The following is a 14,709-nucleotide window of genomic DNA, read 5'->3' as shown; positions in this document are numbered from 1 at the left end:
GAAACCATTTGCTTGTACAAGTATGGAAGCCGTATTCAGTCAAGCCACTGTCAACTGGAAAAACTTTATCAGCCAATCGTACAGATAAGTTGCCCCATTTATAGATGGTATAAGAAACATTTGAAAAGCTAAATTGAGAGAAAAATATCGGTCATAAAAATCACATTTGCCGAAGAATGACAGAACAGTGGCCCAAAGCAGCAAACCAGAATGATGCCAAAACTCTTCTCAGTCATGCCACTAAAACAGGAAATACACAAAGTGCACACCAATAAATAGAGACAGCATAGAAGTGAAGAAGCAATAAGCCAGGAGGATCGTCAGCCACCTGAAAAACTGCCAGTAATGACAATAGCAAAGTGAAAGTCTGCAGCCAACCCCGCTCATTCACACCAATGAAGATAAAGTAGAAATCTCCCTCAATGAGAAGGAATCATGATCTGCCCACATCACCCTCCGCCCCAACCCCCACCACCCCTTCCTCCAGTGACCACGTCACCGGCCAGTGAGAACTCCGCCTCCCCGCTTACGTGGAGCAGGTATGGCGATCAGCTTCAGCCCACTCCCACGCCCTCCCCACCACAATGAGCAGACATTAACTTTAGACACAGACTCTCCCCCTCCATTAAGATATTGCACCTCCAGCTCAAAATGCCTTAAACTGAGTAGATATTTCCTCCGAGACCCCTTCCTCTACTGTGCAGGTATTCCTTCCACCCCCTTCCCCTCCCCCCCCCCCCCCGACCCATTTAAGCAGACGCGGCCTTTAGCCCCAACGGCGTTCTTTAACAATTGCCCACCCCCATCCTTTCATTCACATGGTACGGATTGGAACCAACCCTTTCCGCAAAACTGAGCAGATATTCTGGCATCGCCATACCCTGGCAGCCAGAGATGAAAAATGTGACCCCAAGGACACACTGAAGCTACTAAGAGAGGGGATCTCATAGAAACATATAAAATTCTGATGGGATTGGACAGGTTAGAGGCAGGAAGAATGTTCCCATTGCTGGGGAGTTCCAGAACCAGGGGTCACAGTCTAAGAATCAGGGGTAAGCCATTTAGGACCGAGATGAGGAGAAACTTCTTCACTCAGAGAGTGGTTAACCTGTGGAATTCCCTACTGCAGAGAGTTGTTGAGACCAGTTCGTTAGATATATTCAAAAGGAGCTAGATATGGCCGATACGGCTAAAGGGATCAAGGGGTAGGGAGAGAAAGCAGGAAAGGAGTACTGAGATTGAATGGTCAGCCATGATCTTATTGAATGGCAGTGCAGGCTCGAAGGGCCGAATGGCCTGCTCCTGCACCTAATTTCTATGTTTCTAATCTTCAAAAATGAAGCACACAAACTGGAGCAATAACTGTTTGGCCTGCTCTACGAACACAGGTAAGAAACTGAAAGACCTGGAGTAGTAAAGTGACTGAAAAATCATCTGTAATTCTTCACCCACACCCACTGAGCAACGAGTGCAGGCACCTCAATCCCAGACGACAATTCCCTACCCCACTGAGCAAAAACACAAGGCACCACACCCTGCCCCCAAATTGCACCTACCCCCACTAACTTGAAATCATGCCACTATCTTCACTGACATGAAATCAGGGCCAATCCACCCACCTCCCATACATGAGCAGAAATCACCTCACCCCCACCAATGTAGAAATCCCTCCATCAACCACCCCAACGGAGCAGAAATGCAGGCCACGCACCAAAACGAAAAATGCACACCAACCGCTGCCCGCAATTCCACTAATCAATAAATAGACTAGAACCCTCACATCACTCATCACCATCTTCATAGGCGGTCCCTCGAACGAGGATGACTTGCTTCCACATGAGTTCACAGATGTTTCAATGAAGGACCCGATATTCCAGTCTTAAAGTCCAATTGAAGGGGTGCAAGATGCCTGTGCGTGAATATTTCTAACGTGTGGTGACCTTTGCACATCAGCCACCACATGGGCTTGACAGAGCTAGGCATTTATCCAGTGGCAAGGGTGAACCAGGACAACTGGAGACCTGCTCTGCTGCACGGACCGAGTGCGCACACAAAGGAGCAGCCAGCTGCAGTTGGAGGGGCCCATAAAAGGGCGCGACCAGCGGGAGTTCGAGGAGCCAGCTGGTGCAGGTGTAGGGGGAAGAAGGTAAACAAAGAAGTAAAAAGAAATCAAAGTGTGACATCACAGCCAAGCGGGTAAATGATTGGCTGGTGGATTGGTGAGTATTTGATCTTTTTCTTATCCTCATCAGTAGGAAACCTTTGGTACTGTTATCAAATTAAGTTAATCTAAGGGTTAAATCATGGCAGGAGCGCCCAGACCCATGTCATGCTCCTCCTGTGCTATATGGGAAGTCAGGGACGCTACCAGTGTCCCTGACTAGTGTGTGCAGGAAGTGTGTCCAGATGCAGCTCCTGACAGACCGCATTGCGGCACTGGAGCTGCGCATGGACTCACTCCGGAGCATCCGTGATGCTGAGGATGTCATGAATAGCACCTTTAGTGAGTTGGTCACACCGCAGGTAAAGGTTACTCAGGCAGATAGGGAACAGGTGACCATCAGGCACAGCAGTGGAAGGATGGTAGTGCAGGGGGGTCCCCTGCGGTCATCTCCCTCCAAAACAGCTAGACCGTTTTGGGTACTGTTGGGGGAAGATGACTCATCAGGGGAAGGCAGCAACAGCAACGTTCATGGCACCATGGGCAGCTCTGCTGCACAGAAGGGCAGGAAAAAGAGTGGGAGAGCTATAGTCAGAGGGGATTCTATTGTAAGGGGAACATATAGGCACTTTTGCGGCCGCAAACCAAGACTCCAGGATGGTATGTTGCCTCCCTGGTGCAAGGGTCAAGGATGTCTCGGAGCGGCTGCAGCGTATTCTGGAGGGGGAGGGGAAACAGCCAGTTGCCATGGTGCATATAGGTACCTACGATATAGGTAAAAAAACAGGATGAGGTCCTACAAGCTGATTTTAGGGAGCTAGGAGTTATATTAAAAAGTAGGACCTCAAAAGGTAGCAATCTCAGGATTGCTACCAGTGCCACGTGCTAGTCAGAGTAGGAATTGCAGGATAGTTCAGATGAATACGTGGCTTGAGGAATGGCGCAAGGGGGAGGGATTCAAATTTCTGTGGTTTTCGAACCGGTTCTGGGGGAGGTGGGACCAGTACAAATCGGACAATCTGCACCTGGGCAGGACCGGAATCTATGTCCTAGGCGGAGTGTTTGCTAGTGCTGTGGGAGAGAGGTTAAATTAATATGGCAGGGGGACGGGAACCTATGCAGGGAGGCAGAGGGAAGTAAAAAGGGGGCAGAAGCAAAAGGTAGGAAGGAGAAAAACAAGAGCGGAGAGCAGAGAAATCAAGGGCAAAAATCAAAAAGGGCCACATTACAACATAATTTTAAAAGGACAAAGAGTGTTAAAAAGACAAGCCTGAAGACTCTGAGTATCAATGCGAGGAGCATTTGTAATAAGGTAGACGAATTAACTGCGCAGATAGCTGTTAACGGGTATGATGTAATTGGATTAGAGACATGGCTCCAGGGTAACCAAGGCTGGGAACTCAACATCCAGGGGTATTCAATATTCAGGAAGGATAGACAGGAAGGAAAAGGAGGTGGGGAAGTGTTAATGGTTAAAAAGAGGAGGTTAACGCAATAGTAAGGAAGGACATTAGCTTGGATGATGTGGAATCTAAACGGGTAGAGCTGCGAAAAACCAATGGGCAGAAAATGTTAGTGGGAGTTGTGTACAGACCACCAAACAGTAGTAGGGAGGTCGGGGATGGCATCAAACAGGAAATTAAGGACGCGTCCAATAAGGGTACAACAATTATCATGGGTGACTTTAATCTACATATTGATTGGGCTAACCAAGCTGGTAGCAATACTGTGGAGGAGGATTTCCTGGAGTGTGTAAGGGATGGTTTTCTAGACCAATATGTCGAGGAGCCAACTAGAGAGCAGGCCATCCTTGACTTGGTCTTGTGTAACAAGAGAGGATTAATTAGCACTCTGGTCGTGCGTGGCCCCTTGGGGAAGAGTGACTATAATATGGTAGAATTCTTCATTAAGACGGAGAGCGACACAGTTAATTAAGAGCTTAGGGTCGTGAAAAAGAAAGGAAACTTTGATGGTATGAGGCGTGATTTGGCTAGGATAGACTGGCGAATGATAATTAAAGGGTTGACGGTGAATAAGCAATGGCAGACATTTAAAGATCACATGGATGAATTACAACTATTGCACATCCCTGTCTGGCATAAAAATAAAACAGGAAAGGTGGTTCAACCGTGGCTAACAAGGGAAATTAGGGATAGTGTTAAATCCAAGGAAGAGGCATATAAATTGGCCAGAAAAAGCAACAAACCCGAGGACTGGGAGAAATTTAGAATTCAGCAGAGGAGGACTAAGGGTTTAATTAGAAGAGGGAAGAGTATGAGAGTAAGCTCGCAGGGAATATAAATCTGACCGCAAAAGCTTCTATAGATATGTGAAGAGAAAAAGATTAGTGAAGAGTAACGTAGGTCCCTTGCAGTCAGAATCAGGTGAATTCATAATGGGGAACAAGGAAATGGCAGACCAATTGAACAAATACTTTGGTTCTTCACTAAGGAAGACACGAATAACCTCCCGAAAATACAAGGGGACCAAGGGTCTAGCGAGGAGGAACTGAGGGAAATCCTCATTAGCCAGGAAATTGTGTTAGGGAAATTGATGGGACTGAAGGCCAATAAATCCCCAGGGCATGATAGTCTGCATCCCAGAGTACTAAAGGAAGTGGCCCTAGAAATCGTAGATGCATTGGTGGTCATTTTCCAAAATTCCATGGACTCTGGATCAGTACCTATGGATTGGATGGTAGTTAATGTAACCGCACTTTTTAAAAAACGAGAGAGAGAGAAAACAGGGAATTATAGACAGGTTAGCCTGATATCAGTGGTGGGGAAAATGCTGGAATCAATTATTAAAGATGCAATAGCAGCGCATTTGGAAAGCAGTGACAGGATCGGTCCAAGTCAGCATGGATTTATGAACGAGAAATCATGCTTGACAAATCTTCTAGAGTTTTTTGAGGGTGTAACTAGTAGAGTCGATAAGGGAGAACCAGAAGATGTGGTGTATTTGGACTTTCAAAAGGCTTTTGACAGGGTCCCACACAAGAGATTAATGTGCTAAATTAAAGCACATGGTATTGGGGGTAATGTATTGACATGGATAGAGAACTGGTTGGCAGACAGGAAGCAAAGAGTGAGAATAAACGGGTCCTTTTCAGAATTGCAGGCAGTGACCAGTGGGGTGCCGCAGGGCTCAGTGCTGGGACCCCAGCTATTTACAATATACATTAATGATTTGGACTAAGGAATTGAATGTTATATCTCCAAGTTTGCAGATGACACTAAGCTGGGTGGCAGTGTGAGCTGTGAGGAGAATGCCAAGAGGCTGCAGGAGGACTTGGACAGGTTAGGTGAATGGGCAAATGCATGGCAGATGCAGTATAATGTGGATAAATGTGAGGTTATCCACTTTGGTGGCAAAAACAGGAAGGTAGATTATCTGAATGGTGACAGATTAGTAAAAGGGGGGTTGCAACGAGACCTGGGTGTCATGGTTCATCAGTCACTGAGGTAGGCAGTAAAGAAAGCAAATGGCATGCTGGCCTTCATAGCGAGAGGATTTGAATATAGGAGCAGGGGGGTCTTACTTCAGTTGTACAGGACCTTGGTGAGGCAACACCTTGAGTATTGTGTGCAGTTTTGGTCTCCTAATCTGAGGAAGGACATGCTTGCTATTGAGGGAGTGCAGCGAAGGTTCACTAGACTAACTCCCGGGATGGCTGGACTGACATGTGAAGAAAGACTGGATCGGCTAGGCTTATACTCACTGGAATTCAGAAGAATGAGAGGGGATCTCATAGAATCATATAAAATTCTGACGGGATTGGGCAGGTTAAATGCAGGAAGAATGTTCCCGATGTTGAGGAAGTCCAGAACCGGGGGTCACAGTCTAAGGATAAGGGGTAAGCCATCTGGGACCGAGATGAGGAGAAACTTTTTCACCCAGAGAGTTGTGAACCTATGGAATTCTGAACCACAGAAAGTTGTTGAGTCCAGTTCGTTGGATTTATTCAAGAGGGAGTAAGATGTGGCCCTTACAGCTAAAGGGATCAGGGGGTATGGAGAGAAGGCGGGAATGGGGTACTGAAGTTGCATGATCAGCCATGATCATATTGAATGGTGGTGCAGGCTCGAAAGGCCGAATGACCTGCTCCTGCACCTATTTTCTATATCGCAGTGTGGGCTGGCCCGTGCTGTCCTTGGACTCTTCTGGTCACCGTGCCTTCATTTGCTGCGCCACCGCCATGATCTTTCGTCGCTCCTTCGCCACAAACATTTGCCGCTCCTCCGCCACAAAAGCATTCGCTGCATCTCCACCACGATCTCTCACCGCACCTCCGCCACGATCTCTCACCGTACCTCCACATCACTACGACGCCACTAAGCACAAATCAGTGCCTCTTCCAAGTAACCAACACCACTTCACCTAACAAAACTCTTGACTACAAAGGCCCTCACTTATGAGAAATTCAACTAAATGCCTCCCATACTACCCACTGAGCACAATCCTAATCTTCTCCACCTCTGACTCCGGACAGAGGTCCTGCTACCACCACCCCACCCTCAGAGCACAAAGATGAACTTTGTAAAATAAAACAATAAAACATTTGCTAAAAGCCATTACAAAATTTGAAGTTGCAATTACAAACTTAGGCATCATACACACCATGGAATTTGATGTTAATTTCACATTTCTACCAATTTCAAATAGGATAAATGACAGTTCATATTATAAATCTTTAAACAAGGTATGGAAGAATCAAAAGATTTGGAGCTTAAAGATGATACATATACTTGCATATATACACACACATTTTAATGCTCTGGTCTTGACCCACCAAAGAGGAAAACCACTATGCTGAATATGTACTTTTTGGAAACAGATCAATTTTCATATTTCTTTATACTGCTCATATAGTTATACACACAGGGTTCCTAGATAATGAAAGTTATTCTACAACTGCTGTTCTTATTTCTACTTTGATAATAGAGACAGAAACACAGATGAAAAGAATCTAACCAAGACTAAATTTAATTCACATCGTTGCCTGTATCACAGCAAATATTTGTTAATACTGCCACTAACCGATGCCAAATCAGTGTGAATTAGTGAGAAAAATATTAACACGCAAACTAAAACATCTGAAACACATTTTTCTTACTTCATTCCATTTACCCTATAAATTTCAGAACAGTTTCTCAAAAGGAAAAAACAATCTTTGTTACGATAGTGAATTTCTGCAATTCGGAAGACTTTTCACATCTCTTACTTAGCAATAAAATGAGAACAATTGATCAGAGGAAACCAAAGGTTGCTGAACACTAGAAAGTCACAGCCTGTGAGCCGAGTTGATAGCAGAAACAGCTCTGATGCTACAAAGCTGCCATTTTTCTTTCTTGACAAAGACTCCATCTGCCACAGAGCCATTTGTAGCCTCAGAGTCAGAATATCAATGACTTCCAACCATTCTGCAAATCTGCTTTCACCTTGACATCACCTCTGTAAATGTGTGGAGCTGAATGTACAAAGATTTTCTCGACAGCATGCCAAGCTTGGAAATCAGTTCGTTACAAGTAGCATCTAAGTCAACCTTACAGTTTTTAATTAAAAATTTAATTGAAGACCTTATTTTGTAGGTTGCGGTTATATTACAGTAAAAAAAAAACTTCTGACATGTGAGAAGTTTTGTTATTGTAATACGAGTCGCTATTTCAGCATCACGGTTCAAAAGCTGAAAACTTTAAAAAAAGACCAGCTCATTGAAGGTTCATTGCTCAGTGACAGCTGGTTGGAGAGAAAACTTAAGCATTTCATAGCCTAAAAACAAATACAAATTATTATTTTTTAAAGGACACATTAATTGAGTCAATGTGCTAGTTTAGAGTTTGATGTCAATTTAAAAAGATGTGAAAAATCAGCTCTCAGCTTGGCCAACTTCAACAGGTTTTGTACATCTGTGACAAGCACTTAGCAAGTATTAGTCTGAACTTCGTGGTGAATTTTAATGAACAATTACTGTGAATAAATAATGATGGTAACTGAATTTGCAAGTATCTTACTAAAAATTAATTTGTAAACTGAGAAAATATCAAATATTTTGCCAATATTTGGAACTGCTAAAATACAGAACTTAAATTTTCTAATTGCAGTGCATTTCAATGAGTTAACAAGTCTTTCAGTTGTTTCACATTTCTATCAGTACTGATACAATAGCTAATTCAGGGTGTAGCATATACAAGTGTCATTAAAATATACTGAGATGGGGCTGAGAGGAGCTGCTAAGCACAATAGCAAATTTTGTACAGATAATTTTATTTATTTAAGTTAAGATGCTTTCTCAGGGCATGGTTTGGAATCGAGTAAATACTATAAAATAGGCTCCACCATAAATTCAGGTATTTGCAATGGAGGTCATATACAGTTCCACAAATGACGGTTAGGTCATTCCTACTCAGGAGATTAGGGGACCCATGACAAGATGGTCCATGTTGCCCTGATATGGTGTTATGGGGCTGGGATGGGGAGTTATTGCATCAGGTGTGGCAGTGTGTGTCTAAATATTTTTTGTTGTGGATCTCCTATTGCTGTACACCGAGCAGGAGTGTCATGATTTTTGCCTGAGTTTGTCAAAGGTTGGGATGGGGTGGAGGGACCTCCTTTATACGCTACAGTCCCTAATGTTTGTCTTGTGGAAGTGTCAGCAGTCGCAGGTATGTCAAAAAGATCAGTGATTACTCCAGTCAGAAACTTGACTTGGCTCAGTACAGCAATCTGTACATGATAGCCTATGGATGTCCTGTGCCTCGATGATAGTTCAAAGGAGATATTTGCAAAAATGAAAATTTATTTTTGCTTGGAAGCACAATTTTTCCCCTTAATTCCTACTTAGGTCATGAGATTTTTTTGCTTGCAAGTTAAGTACTCACATTCTTAAAGAGCCTTTTATCTCTGAGGGAAGCAGGAAAGAAAGAAGGAAGGAAAGAAATGAGTGTCAGCCGAGATTATGTGATTAAGTCCCTGGAGTGGGACTTGAACCCACAACTTTTTGACTTTGAGGGGAGAGTGTTTCCACTGAGCCACGGATGACGCTGCAGTTGTTGTTGCAATGTTCTCGGTATTGAGATCATCTATTTCTGCTGTCACCTACCGGTCTCCATTCAGTTAACAGATCGGATTTCCTCAAGGTCTCCACCTCCTTCCCCTTGGCTTTCACGTTATTTAGATACAACATCATTGTTTGGGAGGCTGACACGTTAAGTTTCAGGGTGGTCTGGTCTCTGTGAGAAGCACTGCTCCAGTTACATAGTACTGTCCTATCATATCCCCACAGTCCCCCACTTTATAACTAGGGGGCTGTCGTTTCTATGCCTTGGGAAGTTTCAGTCAGCACTTGGTAATCCTTTGTTGTGGGCACTGTGTCTTTAAAGTAAAGCTGAAAGGGGCGGGAGGGATTGCAACAGTTTTCAGAAGTGGAAAATGAAAGAAACAGCCCAAGACTGCAGCAGCCTCAGTGAACAGTTGGCTGGATCTGCTTGGCCAGCATGTGAAATCAGGAAGATATCGTTCAGCTCCACAAATGAGTGATGGGGTTGAGGAGTGAAGGAGAGTACATTTAGGGAGAGGTGACTTTGGTTGTCATGATGGTGGCTGTGTGTCTCCTTTCATTTGCAGTGTGGTCCCAATTTCACACAGATTTGTACTTTTAAATCTTTTGGCAGCAAATCAGCAGAAACATCAGGCACTGAACCTGCAAGCTCTGTGATTTTAAATTTCATGGCCCATAATTTGCAGTCAGTGAAGATTAATCGTCATCGCCGCAGGCCCCGAAATAAGCTTCGCACAAAAATCTCGCGATCTCTGTGGCGAGAAATTCGAGTTTTCTGACACGTAATTGAAATCAACGGAAGTTAATGGGGATTCCGAGCGATGAGCTGCTATGATGTCAACAAGCTGTCTAAGCAGCCAATCAAAATACAGAATTTTCACAGACAGCGAACCAGGAAGTGGGTAAGCTCCTTTAATTCCAACTTTTTAAAAATGTTAAAGAAAAACAGAGATTGCGGTTCTCACATGAATAAACTTAAAAAAAATGTTTTTACTTTTAAAAAAAAGTTTCTTAATTTTAATTTTTTATTAAAATGGATAAATTTGACACTCCACAAAATTAAAATTAGTTTTTCAGGGTTATAACCTTTGTTTAGCAGTTAATAAGCAGTTAAAACCCCAGTTCCACCTAATTCTAAAGAGTCTAACTTTTAATGGAGTATTTAACAGTGTAATTATTGGGGAAGAGCCAAAGTTTGACATTTTCCACGATTTCACATTATACTGATTGTGGGCTCTGTTGGTGGGGGAGTGGGGGTCGTGCCAAAGAGCAGCCTCTGGAGGAGCAGTGAATGACAGACCTCAACTTTGGTTTTCCGCATTAGGCTGTGCATGCGCTAAATGCTGAAGTTGCGGTCAATTTCAAAGGCGAAATGACGGTGAATGCTGCCAATTCGTCATCATCAGGACCGAAAATTCCGGGCCTATTTTCCCCACTCAAGGCCCAAGTCCAGACTGCATCTTTGGGCACTAAAGACTGCACTCTATTCTATGGTTTTCTCTGTGCTATGCTTCCTGCCACATACCTGGATGAATAGTCACTGAACTATTTAGATGTTGGGAAAGCTTTCCAGAAAAGAGATCAAACTGGTGTTCAAATTAATCAATAATTTAATCTTTAAGAGGAGATCCCAAAATCAAGGCTGCTTCTTTAAGGCATTTGCTAATTTTGTTACATTTATATACTAAACAGAAATTCATCCACCATTCCCAATGTCAACGCCGCTTCCTGACTTAGCAATGAGGAATATGTTTCACTGATTCCAGTAAGAATCATCATCCAGGAACAAAAATTTAAAGTATAATTTTGTTTGGTGGATTAAAGTTTCAGCTGGCCCTGGAAGTCAAACCAATTAAAAGGGTCAAGCAGCAAAAATACATTCTCGGTACTACCTATGTAACTAAACTTGGTGTGTCATCCAGATTAAATGCGTCATATAAAAATCAGTATACAAAAATAAAAATGCAATCAAGTTACCGTAGACATCAAAAGGACCAAGTCTGACTTCTATGGAGTATTCCAGCACAAGTGTACAATTTTTTTTCAAAGCATGCGCACTGTCATGGCGCACCAGTAATTTATACATAAAGTTAAAAGTGTATGTTGTTCTACACATAAATATATATTAACAGATAACCAAAGATGGATTGCTAAAATATCGTACTGAAACACATAAGCCGACATCCCAAACTTTGATTTTTTTCTTCTAAGTACAGTCTCTATAAATGCAATGGATTGTTTCTCAAACTATCTATCGACAATACAAGCCCAACAAAAACTAGATCTCATATGCCATCATAATGTAATCATCACTTATAATTATATGGGTATATGTTTTCATAAGAACATAAGAAATAGGAGCAGGAGTAGGCCATATGGCCCTTTTGAGCTTGCTCCGCCATTTAATACGATCATGACTGATCCGATCATGAACTCAGGTCCACTTCCCTGCCCGCTCCCCATAACCCCTTATTCTTTTATCGGTTAAGAAACTGTATCTCTGTCTTAAATCTACTCAATGACCCAGCTTCCACAATTCTCTGAGGCAACGAATTCCACAGATTTACAACCCTCAGAAGAAATTCCTCCTCATCTCAGTTTTAAATGGGCGGCCCCTTATTCTAAGATTATGCCCCCTAGTTCTAGTCTCCCCTATCAGTGAAAACATCCTCTCTGCATCCACCTTGTCAAGCCCTCTCATAATCTTATACGTTTCGATAAGATCACCTCTCATTGGGCCCAAGTTTCCACATGATAAAAAACGGGCGCCCCTCCGAGCTGGGCGCCCGTTTTTCGCGCCTAAAACAGCGCCGGAAAAAAACCGAGCGATTTTGGAGCGGTCTGCAGCTCCTTGTCTGCTTGGTGCGGCGCCCAGGGGGGCAGAGCCTACACTCGCGCCGATTTTGTAAGTGGGAGGGGGCGGGTACTATTTAAATTAGTTTTTTTCCTGTCGGCAACGCTACACGTGCGCGGTGGAGCGTTCGCGCATGCTCAGTGTGAAAAAAACATTGGCACTCGCCCATTTTTATAGTTCTTTGTAGCTGTTTAGTTTTTGAACATTTTTTAATAAAAGTACATTGCCATCAGCACAGAGGCTTCTTGTATCAGTGAGAAGAGTGCAGGGAGCCTCAGAAAGTTGAGGCAGCCGTTTCCCGATGACCTCCCCCTTTTGCCGTCGGGAAATGGCTCCTCAATTTCTGAGGCTTCCTGCAGCCTTCTCTCTTTCCCGCCAACCGTCTGGAACGGCTCCCTCCTTCCCCCCCCAACGTTCGGTCGGCTCCCTCCCTCTCCCCCCGCCCCCCCCACGTTCGGTCGGCTCTCTCCCTCCCTTCTTCTCCTCTCCCTTCGCCCCCCCCTCCGCGTTCGGTAGGCTACCCCCCCCCACCCCGCGTTCGGTCGGCTCCCTCCCTCTCCCCCTCTCCTCCCCACCCCCCGCGTTCGGTCGGCTCCCTCCCTCCCTCCCCCCGTGTTCGGTCGGCTCCCTCCCTTCTCTCTTTTCCCCCCCCGTTCGGTCGGCTCCCCATCCCTCCCTCTCTCTCCCCCTTCACCTCCCCCCCCCCCCGCATTCGGTCGGCTCCTCCCTCTCTTCCCCCGCCCACCCCCCCCCCCCCCGCATTCGGTCGGCTCCTGCCCTCCTCCCCCCCCCCCCGCCGCACGCGTTCAGCTCCCCTCCACCCCCCCCCCCCCCGGTCGGCTCCCTCCCTCTCTCTTTCCCCTCTCCCCCCCCCCCCGGTTCGGTCGGCTCCCCATCCCTCCCTCTCTCTCCCCATCCCTCCCTCTCTCTTCCCCCCCCCCCCCCCCCGCATTCGTCGGCTCCCTCCCTCCCCCCGCGTTCGGTAGGCCCCCCCCCGCCCCCCCACCCCACCGCGTTCGGACGGCTCCCTTCTCCTCCCCCCCCCCACCCCCCCGCCCCCCGGTCGGCTCCCTCGTTTTGTGAGGCTTGCTGCACCATTCTTCCTGGCTGAAGCACTTTCACACAGGTAGGAAGATGGTTTATTTAATCTTTTCTTTGCTTATAAATGTTTATTCAGGTTGTGATTTATTTGTATAATATTTGTATAAGTATAAATAAGGATTTATTGTAGAATTTAATGAGTTCCCTTCCCCCCACCCCCCCCCCCACCTCGTTCTGGACGCCTGATTTGTAACCTGCGCCTGATTTTTTTATGTATAGAACAGGTTTTTTCAGTTCTACAAAAATCTTCACTGGCTCCATTCTACTTTAGTTTGGAGTACGTTTTCACTGTGGAAACTTTCAAATCAGGCGTCAGTGGCCGGACACGCCCCCTTTTGAAGAAAAAATTCTGTTCCCAAGTAGAACTGTTCTATCTGACTAGAACTGCAGAAAAAAAAAAGTGGAGAATTGCGATTTCTAAGAAAGTCCGTTCTCCACCAGTTGCTCCTAAAAATCAGGCGCAAATTATGTGGAAACTTGGGCCCATTCTTCTGAATTCCAATGAGTACAGGGCCCAACCTAATCGAGCTTTCCGATAAGTCAACCCCCTCATCCCTGGAATCAACCTAGTGAACCTTCTCTGAACTGCCTCCAAAGCAAGTATATCCTTTCATAAATATGGAAACCAAAACTGTACACAGTATTCCAGGTGTGGCCTCACCAATACCCTGTATAATTGTAGCAAGACTTCCTTGCTTTTATACAAAGGGATTAAGGGGTTATAGGGAGCGGGCAGAGAAGTGGACCCAGCTTCATGATCAGATCAGCCATGATATGATTAAATGGCGGAGCGGGCTCGAGGGGCTGTATGACCTACTCCTACTCCTAGTTCTTATGTTCTTGTACTCCATCCCCTTTGCAGTAAAGGCGAAGATTCCATTGGTCTTCCTGATCACTTGCTGTACCTGCATACTAACCTTTTGTGTTTCATGTACAAGTACCCCCAGGTCCCACTGTACTTTGCAATTTTTCTCTATTTAAATAATAACTTGCTCTTTGATTTTTTTCTGCCAAAGTGCATAACCTCACACTTTCCAACATTATACTCCATCTGCCAAATTTTTGCTCACTCACTTAGCCTGTCTATGTCCTTTTGCAAATTTTGTGTGTCCTCCTCACACATTGCTTTTTCTCCCATCTTTGTATCGTCAGCAAACTTGGCTAAGTTACAAGCTATATTAATGACTTGGAAGAAGGGACCGAGTGTAAATCGTTGGGGTCCCAGCATTGATCTCTGCGGCACCCCACTAGTTACTGATTGCCAACCCGAGAATGAACCATTTATCCAAACTCTCTGTTTTCTGTTAGTTAGCCAATCCTCTATCCATACTAATATATTACCCCCAACCCCGTGAACTTTTATCTTGTGCAGTAACCTTTTATGTGGCACCTTGTCAAGTGCCTTCTGGAAGTCCAAATACACCACATCCATTGGCTCCCCTTTATCCACCCTGTTCGTTACATCCTCAAAGAATTCCAGCAAATTTGTCAAACATGACTTCCCTTTCATAAATCCATGCTGACTCTGCCTGA

At 44.8% G+C, this 14,709-nt stretch overlaps 1 protein-coding gene across 10 annotated transcripts in view; it reads right to left on the bottom strand.

The window, feature by feature from the left end:
• The window catches only part of LOC139259802 (bromodomain adjacent to zinc finger domain protein 2B-like), a 441,395-nt gene that overhangs the window by 361,152 nt on the left and 65,534 nt on the right, over positions 1-14,709 (bottom strand). The window lies entirely within an intron of this gene.

This window comes from Pristiophorus japonicus, chromosome 3, assembly GCF_044704955.1.
Source record: "Pristiophorus japonicus isolate sPriJap1 chromosome 3, sPriJap1.hap1, whole genome shotgun sequence".
Taxonomy (NCBI): Eukaryota; Metazoa; Chordata; class Chondrichthyes; family Pristiophoridae; genus Pristiophorus; species Pristiophorus japonicus.
Note: the sequence above shows the minus strand (reverse complement) of the source record. Positions and strands in the feature narration are given on the sequence as shown.